Source organism: Suricata suricatta, chromosome 14 (assembly GCF_006229205.1).
Source record: "Suricata suricatta isolate VVHF042 chromosome 14, meerkat_22Aug2017_6uvM2_HiC, whole genome shotgun sequence".
NCBI classification, from domain to species: Eukaryota; Metazoa; Chordata; class Mammalia; order Carnivora; family Herpestidae; genus Suricata; species Suricata suricatta.
Window position 1 is genome coordinate 44,851,443 of NC_043713.1, and position 13,177 is coordinate 44,864,619.

General features: G+C 37.0%; 1 protein-coding gene across 2 annotated transcripts in view; it reads left to right on the forward strand.

Annotated features, from left to right (window-relative positions):
* The first annotated feature begins 525 nt into the window (after positions 1-525).
* ZNF521 (zinc finger protein 521) overlaps positions 526-13,177 on the forward strand; it is a 245,989-nt gene continuing 233,337 nt past the window's right edge. The window contains exon 1 of one of the 2 annotated variants that reach the window (XM_029922631.1): positions 526-674. The gene's annotated coding sequence lies outside the window, so the exon portion shown is untranslated. The remainder of the gene's footprint in view (positions 675-13,177) is intronic. The other variant, XM_029922634.1, reaches the window with a different exon arrangement.

Sequence of the window (13,177 nt, forward strand, 5' to 3'; positions counted from 1 at the left end):
AAAGGTCAATTTCGTGCTTATGGTAATTAGCTTACTTATTCTAGACTTTAGGCTAATTCTGGTAATTTTCCGTGAAACAGTATATTTAACAGAAAGGGAATTCATTCTTAAGCACAGTGTTTTTTTTTTTTTCCTTTGCATTGGAGACTTTAATTTTAAAAGTGCTTTATCTCTATCTTCTAAGCCAACCCCCCGAAAAGGCTATGAAAAATGGCAGAGTTCACCTTGAGGGTGGACGAATAATGAATTATTTGAAGGAAGAGATGAGAAAAGGCCTGTGTGGTGGAGGGAAGGGAAAACTTCAGTCCCCATGAACTGACACATCTTAGGGAAGGCTCACTTTGGGTTCTTCTGGAATAAAATCTGCCAGGAAGCCCTCCTTTTGCAGCTTCTGGGAAAATGGTGCTTCTGTTTTTGGTAGTGAGAAGATTAAATGTTACTTTGAAGGAACCTGTCTTTAAACCCCTGTACTTAAGGTCTTGATTTTCTTTTAGACCCCAACTGTAAACTTGAAGACAAGACTGAAGATGGGGAGGCAGTAGACTGTAAGAAGAGGCCGGAAGACGGAGAGGAGCTGGAAGACGAAGCTGTGCACAGCTGTGACAGCTGCCTCCAGGTGTTTGAGTCACTGAGTGATATCACAGAACACAAGATTAATCAATGTCAGTTGACAGGTAAACAATACTTATCACTTCCTGTCTTCGCATACCATTCTATTTTTGATTGTTTTAGTTGTACCTTTTTTTTCTCTTCCAGTTGTTTTACTCCCACGCTTGAACACGTATGTAAGTCTAGAAATGCTTTAGAGAGAATTCTAAGATGGTGAATTATGACCAACTCAGTGTCACAGTTCTTAGATTATGAATTGTACCTAGATTTTTAAAAAAATGTTTATTTATTTTTGAGAGAGAGAAAGAGAGAGAGAGCTGGAGAGGGGCAGAGAAAGAGGGAGACACAGAATTCAAAGTAGGCTCCAGACTCTGAGCTGTCGGCACAGAGCCCAGTGCAGGACTCAAACTCACAAGCTGTGAGATCATGACATGAGTTGGATCTTAACCCACTGAGCCACCCAGGTGCCCCTAGATTTTAATAGCTCACAGGTACATTTTTCTATTTTTTCTACTAACTATAGTGATGCCATGTGGATTCAGAATCTAACATCATGGATAAAATACAGTTAAAAAAAAAAGAACCCTGTGAATATGTTTTCAAAGAAATGAAGCATAGATTAAGTTATTTTGGTTTAAATACTGCTTCCTCAAGGGAGCTTTCCTTGATGTCTCTCTGCCTGAGTTGGGTGCCTTTTGGTATTCCCATAAAGTCCTTTGCCTGGTCCTGCATCTCACAATTCCTACTGCATGCGGTCACATCTCCCTGTCACTCTTGAGACTGGGAACACATGGATGGCAGGAACCGTGTCTTCTTCGTCCCCATATTCTTTGAGCCTTGGATAGTGTCTGCCCACAGTATGTTCCCACTAAGGTGTGGACACTGTTCTGCTATGTGGTTCATAGGAAAACTCCAATTTAAAGCAACAGGAAGCATGTTCAGTTTGATTGTTGAATACAACTAAGACTCAGTTTGCCAAATTTCTACCCTCTTTAAAAACATATTCTATAAGAACAGACTGTATCAGCCTGAGTGGGACATTTTAGGCAGGTATTTTTTTGTGTTTTAGATTCATGTAATTTTTCTCTTGCTGTTGGAAGCTGACGTTCTGTGGCTCTGTATGTGTTTGTAAATCTCTCTCTCTCTCTCTCTTAGTTTCCCAACACAAATCTTTCTTCAATTAACAATGGGTAGGAAATGTATTTAGTTAAACAAGCGACTCTCCAACTGTTTTCCATACAATATCCATATTGTATTTCCATACAGTATTTCTATACAATATTTCCATTTTTGTAAGATTTTAAAAGGTATTCCATTTTAGCCAGGTTTTCTGAACAGATTTTTGTGGAAGTGTTGGATTAAATCCAATTAAATAGGCTTCTTTATTAAAGTGCACTGTGGCTTTTCAAGAAGGAACTATGGCAAATGAGGTTAGGCCATCGAATCTTCTTTCTTTCAGGAAACTCTACACTCTTGATTGGATCTTAAGTTTGGGCTTTCATGTTGCGTTTATAAACATTGGTCACACACATAATTTTTTATGGTTTTTAGGATTTTTGGTAACCTTTCTTTTATTACAGTTCCAAACTAACGAAAAATTGCAAAAATAATGCATAGAATGCCTGTACATTATTTACCCAATTCACTGATTCAGTGATTAGTTTCATTCCACCTCATTTGCTTTGTCATTATCTTTCTCTTTCATTATTTTTTCTTAATTATTTGAGAGAAGATTGGTGACATCACACCCTTCTAAATATAACTTATGTATTTCCTAAGAAGAAATATTCTCTAACATGGCCACAGCATACTTATCAAAATCAGGAAAATTAATATTTAAATACCATGGACACTGTTATCTAATCCACAATGAATATGAATATTTAAATTTGAGTAGTTGTTTCAATAATGTCCTTTATAACTCTTTTTTCTTGTCTAGGATTTAGGATCATGCATAACATTTATTTGTTATGTCTTTTTTGTTTACTTTCACCTAGAATGATCTCTCAGCCTTTCTTAGTCTTTCTTGACCATGACATTTTTGAAGAGTATCTATCAGCTACTTTATAGAATGCCCATCTGCATTTGGGTTTGTCTGATGTTTCCTTATGATTAAATTCAAGTTCTAGAATTCTGTGGTAGGAAAAGCACCCATGGTGCTGTGCTCTTCTCAGTGCATTAAGCATGCAAGTGTGTGGTGCTGGGTGTCCTGATGTTGATGATGTTAACATTGAATATTTATTGAAGGTGGAGTCCACCAACTTTCTCCCGTGTAAAGCTACTATTTTCCCTTTGTAAGAAATAAATAACTGGTGGGAAGATGCTTTTATACCATATAAATATCCTCATCCTCATAAAACATCCATTGTAACTTGATAATTTTTGTAGTTCTTTATTAGCTTTCCACCACAATGTCCTTTCTTATGCATTAACTCATTTGTTAATTCATATCACTAAGGGCTTTAGGATTTTTATTTTATTCGGTGGCCATAATTCATTACTGTCATTATTGTGATGCTCAGATTGCCTGAGATTTAGCCAATGGGAATCCCTTCAAACTGGATCTTGTGTTAGTTTCATATGTCTTTATCATTATGCTCACTATTGGAGGACTTGACTTAGTTTCTGCTGCAGGCAGTTGCCCCAGGCTTATCATATTCTTATTCATATTATTATCTTATTCATAACATTTTCGTATGTACCAGTTGACAAGCAGCCTTTTTTTCAAGGAGCCCACATTCCTTTAAGAAGAAAGGTATTTAGAAACCATGATATGGGCACTAGGTGTGCTCATTGCTGTAGGTGTATCATTGATTATAGAGCCTTTCAGCAGACAGAATTTGGAAGTGTGTTTGTAAATTTAATATACACATAAGATGCGAGTGTTCGTATTTATACCTCTAATTCAGTCCAACACTGCAGGTTCATCTCAGTCTTTTTCCTTTCCGTATTTATTACTATATTCGTTAGCAGTGAGAAACTTAGCTTTTCATCCTCATATGCTTGAATCTGGAATACACATGAAGCTTTTTCAAAGTTGCTTACTCATGATCATGATAAGCAGATCAACTAACTAGAGTTTCATAGTTGTTTATTATTATTAATGCTATAATTTTAATGTGACATATACATACAGTGAAATTTATAAATCATCAGTGTACAATTTGATGAATTTGACAAAATATGTATATTTCATGTGACCCACATCCCTCTGAAATGACTCCCTGCATTCTAGAAATTCCTCCCTACCACTTTCTGATCAATAATGGTCCACCATAGGTAATGAGCTTTTAAGTTTTTTAGCCAAAGATTAGTTTTGCCTTTTCTAAGACTTCTCATAAGTGGAATTGTATACCTTTTTGAGTCTAGCTTTTTTTTTTTTAATGTTTATTTTTGAGAGAGAGAGACAGAGCATGAGCAGGGGAGGGACAGTGAAAGAGTGAGACACAGAATCTGAAGTGGGCTCCAGGCTCTGAGCGACACAGCACAGAGCCCGATCTGGGGCTTGAATCCATGTACCGTGAGATCATGACTGGAGCTGAAGTCAGAAGTTTAACCAACTGAGCCACTCAGGCTCCCCGTGATTCCAGCTTCTTTTGTTCAGTATAATGTCTGTGAGAGTCATTCATGTTGTATATATGAATAATGAGGTTTTTTTTTTCTTGCTGACTAGTATTCCATAAGATGAATATTTTATCATTTCTTTCCATTCTCCCATTGGTAGACATTTTGGTTATGTTTTAGTTTTTGGCTTTTATGAATAAAATTGTTGTGAACCTTCCTATGTAGGTCTTTCTGTGGACGTATGTTTTATTTCTCTCGATTTAATAAGTCGTGGTAGAATTGCTGAGTCATGGGAAAGGGATGGTGGGATATATTTAACTGTATAAAAACTTCTGAACCTTTTCCCAAAGTGGATGCACCATTTTATGCTCCTGCCAGCAATGTCTGAGAGTTCCAGTTATACCTCCTTGCTAACATTTGTGTTGTCAGTCTTTCTAATTTTAGCATACTATTTGGTGTGTATTGGTATTCTTTGTGGATTTATTTGCATTTTCTAGCTCACATACATTTAATTGACTTCATTTAAGGCATTTTTTTTTTATCCCTTAGAATGCAGTTTTGGAAAGATCCATTAAATGCAGACAATTAGTAGGCTTCTCTTTTCAGTGGAATAGCTGGTGATTTACAAGGAGCTTTCCTCATGTAGAGTCATCACCACTGATAGAGTAAAAACACAGCGACTTGACTGGCATGGCTAGTATATCTTCTGCCAGCAAGGAATCTTACCTTAGGTAAGAGTGGGTTGTTTAGCGTTTACTTTTTATTGAGTTTCTGCCACATGGTTATCCCTATGTTCAGTTTTATGAAACAGAATAGAAGCCAAAAATATTATTCCTATACAACTTTCTATATTATACAATTTATATTTCTTTATATATTATACGACTTTAATATCAGTGCAGAAAATGCTGGATTTTCAGCACATGGTATGGTGGAGTTATTTATGGGTTAAAATTGTTTTTCTTCAAAAATAAGAAAAATTCCTCACTCTAGTAAAATATTTGGTTTATTTTGATCTTAAACTTGGTAAAAGTAGGGGAGCTCATCTGTGCTCACATACCACAACCTCTTAATCAAAAGTGGGAAACCAGAAGGTTGCATGTGACAGTGAAACACATTTCAGGAAGGGTAGATCTGCTCAGCCTTGGGCCTGTTTGTTGTTGAGGAGGATTTCTCTGGGAGGGTGGAGGATTGATGAGGAAAAGCAAAAGTGGAGGATCAGAGAGAAAAGAGGGAGAAACAAAATCAGGAGTCATTCGCGTTCATTAAAGGTGTTGAAGTTGACACTTGAGTTGGCTAAGGGTACCCTTCAGACTAACCTGAAAAAGATTAAAGATCCTTGGAAGTATTTTAATTAAAAAAAGTAAAATGATGCTTTCTACCGGCTCCTTTGATTAAATCATTTTAATGTAAGTTGGGAAGTTCAACTCCTCAGATTCCTGTTTCCTGCTGCTTCAGTTAACTCTTTTTTCTGGTGCTTTCCTCCCCAGACTCCCATGGACAAAGTGTTAGTTCAGTAAGGGAGGGGAGGGTATTTCTAGTTTTCTTTTCCCCTCTTAGTTGACTCTCTCATTGTTCTTTTCTACTGTCTCTGTCGTTTCACTTCATCTAGCCCCATTTGTATTCTTGTCATTCCCTCTGATTTCTGTCATTTCCTAAACTCTTCATTTTTTTGGTTGCCCATATTTCTCTGCTTCCTTCGTCTTGGTTTAGAGTCTCTCACTGCTTTCTCTCCTTTTTCCCTTGCTTCTTAGAGCTTCCTTCCTATTTACCTTGAAGTCTTTACATGATTGGGCCTCTCCAGCCAGACTGTTTGGTAAACAATTTACATGAAGAAAAGTAGTGTTCTGGAGGGTTCACTGTAGAGGAGAATTGGGAGATGAAGAAATCTTAAAACTTGTTGATTTATAAGAGAATGGAAAGCTGAGTTATTTTGTGGTTTGACGCCTTTGGGAGTTTCTGAGGGTAGTTCCAATGTCAGAGAACTGGTAGATACCCTGCTTTCAGATTCTTTCCATCCTGTAACTGAGGGTTTCTTGGTAATTTGTGATTTGTTCCTTTGGTGACTTTCATCCCCAAGCATTCCTTGGGGAGTCTGCCTAGATAAAAATTGATTCACTCTGTGTTAAATGTCTTGAAATCCTGATATAGTTTTGCCAAGTGACCCCAGACTAGACTCCAGATTTGACTGAGCCTTAGAAGATGAAGTTCACATATGGAGCAAGATGACCAATTCTAGACCCAGATTCGAAAATCATCGCGTGTATTAAGTATGCCCCAGATTAGTTCATGGGTAGATATTAGTAACATGGACTAAATTCACAGCCAGTAGATCCATCTGGAGACCTGGAGATCTAAGGGATCATACATATAATTCGTGGAGTTCATCACTGAAGGGTAATGGAATGTGGGAACTATTCTGGACAAGAGTCCTGATCTAGAAAACAACACAGTCCCTTAAGGATAGGAAGGGACAAGGTGGCACTCATGAAGGTGAGCTTTCTTTTTTTGTCTCATGGTGCAAGTTTCTTCTAGTCTGGAATCCAACATGTGGTAAGTTATGTATCATCCCCGCTTGAAGGAATAAGGGGAAGGGGGGAAAGAAAAAAATTAAATCCCGCTTTTCAGTTGTCTCAGTAGATGGAAACCACCTGTCTTGCCCTAGTCTTGCTCTCTTTTTTTCCTGGAGGCTGGGAAAGGAGGGAAATCAACAGTCTAATGCTGTTGGGACTCTCTGATACAGAAGACAGATTATCAAAATATATATTTAAAGAAGGAAAAGCACAGAGAACCTCTTATTTTACTAATCCACAAACCCTATCATTTCTTGCCAATTCCCTCTGGGGGTGGGGAAGGCTGGAAGCCAGAGGGGTCTCATCACACTTCTCAACAAAGATTTAATAGCAGGGTGCTGTGGGGAAGGCTGAGATTACGGAGACTTTATTATGCTTACAAAACTGAGTGTGAACTAGCATTGTAAATCATCAAAACTACGCTACACTTAACAGGATAAATGTGTAAAGTGCATTTGGTAATACTGTATGCTTGATGCTCTGAGTCATTTTGTCTCTTCTTTCCTGCTAATTTGCAAACTTGAGTTGTCTGTTAAGTGTTCTTTCACATCATTAATGTGAATTGCCTGGGTGTAGATGCAGAAAAAAACTAAAGAGTTTTTAGATTGTATTAGTTCTTAACCGGCTGGCACACCATACAATTGGTAGAGATAAGTGTGATAGCAAGGCTGTCGCACTTTTGGGGAACATGTTTGTAGACCAGATTTATAAAACCAGTCTCTCTATTTGTGGCTCCTTTGCAAATATTATTACAGGCTCACATTTGGGGAAAATGAACTGAACTGGATGCTGTGCATCAGAAAAAATAACGTGTTCACTTCATTTGATTTGAAAAGTTATGATATGTCTTGGAAACTCCAATAGGTTTTGTGAACTAAAGACTTTTCAACATGTTTTTTTTTTTTTTTTATCCCGATGAATTTTGTTAAAAAGTGAAAGTGATTGTACATGTGTTATATGGTTGTGGCAAATTACAGACTGGCTGGTTCCATCCAAAAATCAAGTACTCTAACAGCTAGTTCTGTTGGCACAGGGAATAAGGAAACTGAGAATTTGATGGAATGATGCATTATTTTCATAGAAGCATATCGAAACTCTTTTTAGAACCTTTTTTTGGTTTTCCTTTTTAAAGCATTAGTTGCAATAAATTACATGAACTAAATGTGATATTTTAACTTTTTAGTTCATATCAATTGAGTTTAAGGCATACAGCTTTTATTTGCATATTTCTGTAATAATTTCTATATGGATTCATTATTCATACTTTGTTATGAATCATTTATATATTAATTAGTAATTTATTTCTGTATAATTAGGCTTAAGGCATTGTATGTTTTATTTTTTATTTCGCTCCATTTTGATCAATTCCTTGTTTCCTACGTACAATATTTTTTTTTTAGCTTTTCGCCTACTTCTCCAAATCTCCTAAGCTCCCCAAAATGGAGTTTCATGGCCTCCATTGATTCCATTCCCAGTCCCTTCTCCACATATTTCTTAATTTTTAGACTAATCATTTCCAAACGTTTTAATAAGAAAAAAGTTAGTATGCCTCTTTATCAAACATATTTATCAATACATTTCACAGAGGCACATATGGTACAACATTCATAAAAACAGAACTGAAAACTGAAGTACAGATGAAATACCCAGGTATTTAAAATAAACTTAGGTTGTTTTATAGTCCTGGTCTAGATTCACTTATTTTAACGATTCATTTTAAATGGCCATGAGAGCGGAAAAACCTCGCTCACAGAAACAGCGAAGAGAGAATGTGTGTTACTGCACTTCTCAGTGAGGTCTGTCATCAGTAATGGTAGACGTAAGCCCGTATTTCAGATAGCTTTCCTGATCATCTCAGTTTTGTTTTGCCAGGTTTTGGTCAGGTCTCATTAAATTGTTTTCCTCCTTTACACACTGGCTGGCAAAGAGCTTTTCCTAGGAGTGGAAGGGCCAGGTTTGCCATCTTCTTGCTGATGACTTGTGCTCTCCACTGTCAGTACCCTGCAGGTTTCCTTGCACAAAACTTTAAAAATCACTTGTCAGCATTTGAAGATTTTGTGTGCATTAGACTAGTTAACATTAAAGAAGATGATCCGTAAGTCTGTTTTACTGGACACGGAAGACTGCATTATTTTGAGGTGTGGGAAGGTCCTGGAAAAGCAAGGGCACCCGGGCTGAGGGGACACTATTTATCTTCCTGCTCTCTGGAAGGTCTGCTTTGTTTCTGGATGGCTATTTATGGCTAGTGTCTGTTCTGACTGGTTTCTAAGTAGTCGAGTATCTGCTCTGTACTAGGATTTGTACTCTAGATTTCAGAGACTGCTGTTCTTGACTGTTGTGTCGTAGATCATGTGCAAAACAGCTCGCCAGTCTCTGCTCCTCTCAGTTTCAGATGAAGTGATGGGGCTGAGCCTGTCAGTTTCAGAGTCTGGCAGGGCCACGGCCAAGTTCTATGCATTTACCAGAGAAAAGCCATTCTCCCTAATTGGTTGCCACCTCTGAGCTGTTGGCTGGGTGAGCTCCTTTTTCCAGTTTTGAAGGGCGAGTCAGTTAATCTATTACCTGCTATGAAAGCTTTGTTAATGCCACCAACAAGTTTTGACATTAGTACCTCATCTACCGTTCTCTTCTGGATATATTTGTTTGTAAAATCCTTTATCAAAACATGGCTGTAAAAATACTCATTTTTGGTCCATTATTTTCTCAATGCTCTTTGAATGCTTTGGCACATTGTAATTAGGATTTATAAAAGTACTGTACCGATGAGTTACGTTTTCCCATTGTGAATGAGTTATTATGTGTATTAATTTATTAAAATTAAATAGTTGGAATGTTCACAGGGGTCATTAAGAAATATTTCTATGTATTTTTGATACGCCTTTTAAAATTGGTGTTTTTATTCTCAGCCTGCCTTAATAAGTTGTAAATCACAAGAAAACTACTGATTATGAGGGGAAAGTTCCTGAAGGATGAAACTCCTAGAAACAGAAAATAGATGGGTGCATTCACTTTATTTTCTACCAGTAGAACCAAAGTGGAGGATGTCACATATTAGCTATATTTGCAAATTACCTGCACTTTGATTAATTTGAGGTTTTTGATATTAGCATTTTGAAATGACTATAATCCAAGAAAAAAAATTAGCATTATTTGTCTGTGTAGAAAAACTTGTTACCTCTAGATGCCTTGTGAAACCACAACTGTTTTAGATAAATGGTTTTGCCTTAGTTGTATAATTGATAATGAATATATAATCATCTGTGGTTTCAGGATTTATTTGCCAAAAATTGTAAATAAAATGTCAAGAACACAGTCCATGGGATAATATCTTCAAGAATTTCCACTGCGTCCTTGATGGTCATTGATGGTAATTAAAGCTGTCAGTTTGTCCCTGTGGAGAAGTGTAAAAATTATAAATGACGGGCTGTACTTGGGATGTGGAAACAGTGGGGCCTCTTTTGTAGGGAAGATGAATTGAAAGAGATCAACTATTTCCTAGGCCCTGTGCAGCCATTTAGTCTGTCTTACAAGCAGGGCAATGTGTAGCAATTTGGATACAGTCGTGGGTGCCCAAGGACTCTGCCACGCTTAGCCCATTCTCAGATGTGAAATTTAATATGACACAACTTAAGATGTTGAAGTTTTACATTTTGCATGACTGCACTTGATTTTTTTTTTTTTTTTACACATTACTTAGGATGCTTGTGACCAGTATCTACTTCCTTTAAAGGGTAGTGAGTTGCTAAAGAAGTATTAAAAGTAGACTGTTTCCCCATTCTTTCTCTTTGTGCTACTTTGGCTGGGGATCTTGTCTTCGGGGAATGGCCGCCATGTCACAGAGATCTATGACCTCTTAATAGGCCTTGGGAGGGGAAGGCAGGAATCATTCTACACTGTGCCTCAGGGCTTAGTTGCTTTAAACTTCAAGGAATTGGACTGGAACTCTTCACTCCTTTCTTTCAGCTTTACCTTCAGGGGAAATTGATCGATTAGAGGTGATTATTTCACAAACTCTGAACCCTTTTCCCCTCTTTGTTCCAACTGGAGCTTCTCAAAGTTTAAAGGGATTGTGTCTCCTGGGTGAATTGTAGAATGAATTTAAGTAGATTATTGGGTAGAACCCTTTGAACACACATTAAAAGTGCTAAAAAATATATTTGGAACAGAAGGAAATATTTGAAGTCAAAGGATAAAGAAACATTTGTTTCAATGCTGATTATAATGTAATTATATGGTATATTTTGTGCAAACGATTAACTGTTAGACTGTAAAGCATAGTAGTACTTCAAACCAAGAAAAATAACAAGATCAGTGCAACAAATGGACAAATGTACAACATCTGGATGGTGTGAGACCCTAATGGGACCGAAGATATGCATAAATGACTAGTTTTATATATGTCCTCTATTAGGCACAGCAAGATTCTACTAATTGATGGCTTTCAGATTTTTCTAACTTTTTTGTTATGTATAATATGTACGTCATTTTTTTATTTTGCATGCATGTGTGCATGATAGGTTTGTCTTATGGACACTGTGGACCTTGTTTGAATTGTATTTAATGACTGTGTCAATTAAAATTTTCCTTCTTTAAAAAAATCAAGTTCTTTGCCTCTACCTACCCACAGAGCAGTATTAGCTCCCCCTGGTGACTAAATAAAAATGCAGACAAGAATGATGGGGTAATGAGCTTCATTAACTTTAATCTCTAAATGCATAATTAATATTAAGATGCATACAGTAGGCATGCACACTGAACTGTTTTCCATGTAAAAATTCTAATTAGTCCTGAGAAATGTCCATTTTCATATCAGTATCTACATAACGAAGGCTGGTCTATCTTATGTGGCTTTTCTTGGAGTTGTGCCCATTTTAATGACCCCAGAGCTCTTGGTTTTCTGATGCGGGAGATACTGGAACAGAGGGTAAATATTCAGATTTTCTGTACATTAGGAACTGATTACAGACAGAGAAAATAAAGCAACTACCAATTTACCTATCTCTATCATTCTTACAAAGTAGACTTTGTATAGAAAAGGTTAGCATTGTTAGAATGGCTTAAAAGAAATATCCTTTTAGAAAAACACTGTTATGCATTCAAACACTAAGATGTATTTTTGTTGTTTCAGGAAAACATTTTTTTATTTAACTGATGAATTATTTAAGGTGTATATATTTATTACTGAGGTTGACTTTCAGCTTGACTTGTATAGTTTAATGTATAAAAAAAATTCTTCATCATAATTAAATTATCAGGTTGACAGTTGAGAATGCTTTTGTAATCTTTTTGAAAAGGAACATGTCTGATCTGCCATTGATTTACTATTTCCTATGTGTAATTTTATTTTCTATGCAAAATATTTGCTTTTCACGTGTTTCATAATGGTTATCAGAAAGCAGTGTTCTGTGACTCCATGACCTGGTTTAATATTTTATATTAAATATTACACATATCATGCATTCAAAAGGGAAGAGTTGAAATTTTATCTGAGAGCTAATATTAAAATTGTTCTTTTGCTCCTCCTATTCTTCTGAAATATTCTCCCTATAATTTAACACTCCCTCGCCCCCGTTCTTTTGCTTTTCTTCCCTTCCCAGGACTTTATTTTTAGGGCACGAGCCTTAGCCTCTAGGTTTGTATTTTCCTTTTGTTTTTCCAAGGTACCTGTGTATATTGTGAGGAAGCATACAGTCTTCTAAAAGTAACCATTTCTTCTCAGTACACGAAGAATCATTTTCTTTGGCTTGTAGAAATCTACTGAAAACTTCCTTTGGCTGTTTTGTCCCTCGACCTAGAGTGACGGTATGATTATCAAGCAGCATGGCCGCACGCAGCCCCTTCTCCTCACCTGAGTGTCTCTCTCCCTCCCCTCATTGCTTCCCTTCTCAAGCATGCTGCCTGCCCTTTGCAGTTCATTTGTCTCAGTCTTAACAAAAGAACAAGGGACTTCACTTTTGCATGTAGTCACTCATAGGTAGAGCTTAAGTTGGTGCCTCTCAGTTAAACAGTGAAAAACTTTCTTCTTGTGAACACTGGTTAAAACGGACACATTTCTATTAATACAAATATTATTATATTGATTAGATCCTGCAGTGTGGCTTAGTGTAATGAAAAGCATGTAGTATCATTTCTTGTTATACTAAGAAGACCGTGCAGAGATAGTGAAATGAATAGCGCGTCTCATTAGTTTGTTTCCCCAAATACTACTGTGCATTTGTCAGCAATATTCATTTAGCTCAATAAGCATTTACCAAGGTCCTACTCTTTGTCCAGTAAATCCTGGAAATACGAGGTTGAGAGTGGCTTGCTGAGCCCAACCTGGAGGTTAGGGATGGCTTCCTGGAGCACATGGTGCTGGTAGTGTTGACAAGAGTTAGCTAGGTGAAGAAAGGTGGGGAGGGGAACATTTCGGGCAGAGAAAAAGAAAGAAG